We start from the raw sequence: 3,015 nt of genomic DNA on the forward strand, positions 1-3,015 counted from the left end.
GGCTCCCTTAATCTGATGTTAAGAGTAACATTTCTCCCTTATGACTGCAAGAAATCTGTCAAATTAGCACAAACAAGCATCATGAAACACACCCATTTCACGCTGGTGCTATTTTCTGTACCCTGAAACATTAATTTCCTGTCTTACCTTGGCTTTATATACTAGTAGAGTATATTGCATGAAAATCCAGTGACTGAAAGTTGTGAAATTGATGCCATGTTTTTAAAGATGTGCTGCCTCTGTCACATTTAGCTGGGACCCTTCATAAAAGTCCAGGTACAGCAGGGTTCAGTGATCCAGAGGACCGTGGTGGTCACCCAGGTACGAATACATTATGAAACAGTTGTGTTTGTTTTTGCTTCTTTGTGTGGTTTTGTTTTAAAAGGTATGAACTCACTGATATTACCATTGTACAAAACATGGATCACATCTATTGATCGATTTGATAGTTGGCTTTGTGTTGCCTGAACATTAAACTACAGGTTGACTGTGGAATCATGACTTTGTCAGTGCCACAAGTCCATGGGAAAAGGAAGTGCATTCAATGTGCTCTACTATTTGCCCTAACATGGTGAAGGGCCCTCTGCTCAGTAAAACAGTACAACATGGACTAAAACTAGCAGTAACTAGCAGTGTTAAAATCTGGTTTAAGTTTGTAATAATGACCAGCTCACTGCACATAATCCCTTACATGTGGGAAACAATCTAGTGCAAACAAAATGTGTGAAAAAAATTACAGAAACCATGCAATTTGAACAAACATATTTACTGAACTGATTTATTTCATGAACTGATTATTGGTTGGGGTGGGGGCTGGGTGTGGCGTTGGGGGGAGGGGAGTGGGTGTGGCGTTGGGGGGAGGGGAGTGTGGGGGGCACGGGGGGGGGGGCAGTGTGGGCAGGTGAGTGAGGGGGGGGCACGGTGGGGGAGTCAGCAACCACGCTGATCATCCAGCCATCTGCATATTTTATTTTCAGCTTTTTCGGCACACTGGACATGGGTTCAGGGAAGCTTTTTTCCCAGATGTCTGCCGGGATGATGTGCTCATGATCACTGCAATCAAGCACCTCGATGTTCTCATCATCCAGCAGTCGAAGGCCCAGCACCTCAATCGTCCTCTCTCCTGGAATGACCTGTAAGAAATAAGCATTTTAATTACTACTGGAACAAGTCAACTGGATGCCCCAGAAATATCAAACCATAAAATTATTTACTTACCTCAACAGCTGAAAAACGCGTTGACTGAAGGGCCAGTGTGGATATTTTCTGGACCTTCAGGTGAGTGAGGCGTATCGGCATGCCCACCATCAACTTTGTGAGGTTGGCCTCCTTCCAAAGGACAACCTCAATGTCCACTTCATCCTACAATAAAAAAGATAATGATGAAACAGGGTCCATACACAGTGCTTATAAACCACTAAATATGACTGATGCACACTCTGTCTGGAAAACATATGTATCTTTTCAATGGCAGTAAAGATGTGAATCCTTTATGCTGAATTCCTGAATCGTTGGGTCTCCCTCTAATTAAAGAGTTTGGCCTAGACCTGCTCTTTATGGAAAGAGTCTTGAGATAATGCTGTTGTGAATTGGTGCCATATAAATACAGATTGATTGATTGATTGATGTGCATTTTTGAGCTATGACTAATAGTATGTATGAAAACCTGTAATTTGGCCCTCAGCTGCATGGTGCGTGGTGTTTTGTACAATGGTAACATCAGTGAGTTCATACCTTTTAAAACAAAACCACACAAAGAAGCAAAAACAAACACAACTGTTTCATAATGTTCCCGTACCTGGGTGACCACCACGGTCCTTTTTGGGATCACTGAACCCTGCTGTACCTGGACTTTTATGAAGGGTCCCAGATAAATGTGACAGAGGCAGCACATTTTTAAAAACATGGCATCAATTTCACAACTTTCAGTCACTGGATTTTAATGCAATATACTCTACTAGTATATAAAGCCAAGGTAAGACATGAAATTAATCTGTTTCAGTGTATAGAAAATAGCACCAGCGTGAAATGGGTGTGTTTCATGATGCTTGTTTGTGCTAATTTGACAGATTTCTTGCAGTCATAGAATGGGATGGGAAGGTGCAGTGCCAGGATTTACATTAAAAGGTTGAAACTTACTGAGGTCACATAGCCCTCTACTGTCAGAAAGCTGTCCACCTCTTTTTTAACGTCTCTGAGTACCATTTGAGGTGAGGGTGGATAAAGGAGTCTTCGGGCCTCTTCCTCCAAGTAGGGGGGGGCATCAAAATCTCCTGCTACGTAAATTGCTGTGTTCCTCTGTGTGAGGAGGCTGTGGTCAAGATCATAAGAGGGGAGCTTATAGTTTTTTAAAATATAGAAACGCCCCTCCTCGAGCAGAATTTTCTCTAAAATTTCCTGGTAGAAAACAAATTTTTTTGCTGCTTTGCCATCTGTGAATGCAGCGGTGACATTTTCAAAGGTTTGCTGGGGCTCCACACTGTCTCCATGGAATTTCCAGGTGGTGACCTTGATGGTCTTTTTCAGGGCCACCACCTTGATATGGAGGGATGGGTTTTTTGTTGTTGCCATTCTGAAAATACACAACAAAAAAATAATGTTTACACAGGTATGGTAACATTGATTTGATATAATGAGCACACCATGACATATTGTTTTTTTCCCAGTAGCCCGTGAAATTAATGAACCTGTAGATGAACCTGATAATACGGTTTTTAAGGGGTCTTAAGGCTACACACTCCAGTACAGTAGGGGGCGCAGCTTCTAGTTGGGCTTCTGTAGACTGTATCTTTGGGTAGCCAGTCAACAGAAGAAGTGGCCGTGTTAGCAAGGTTAGCAACGATGAGGGCAGGTGCAGCACGTTGTGTGCTACATCAGCACCACGCTGCAGATACCCAAGATGACTAGCAGTCATGTTGAAATAATCATGACGGTAACAGGTAATACCCCAGGTTAACATTACTTTTAATGTCACAGATTCCCTGACATGAAGCAACAACATGGTGATAAGCAGCG

Source organism: Pempheris klunzingeri, chromosome 21, assembly GCF_042242105.1.
Source record: "Pempheris klunzingeri isolate RE-2024b chromosome 21, fPemKlu1.hap1, whole genome shotgun sequence".
NCBI lineage: Eukaryota > Metazoa > Chordata > Actinopteri > Acropomatiformes > Pempheridae > Pempheris > Pempheris klunzingeri.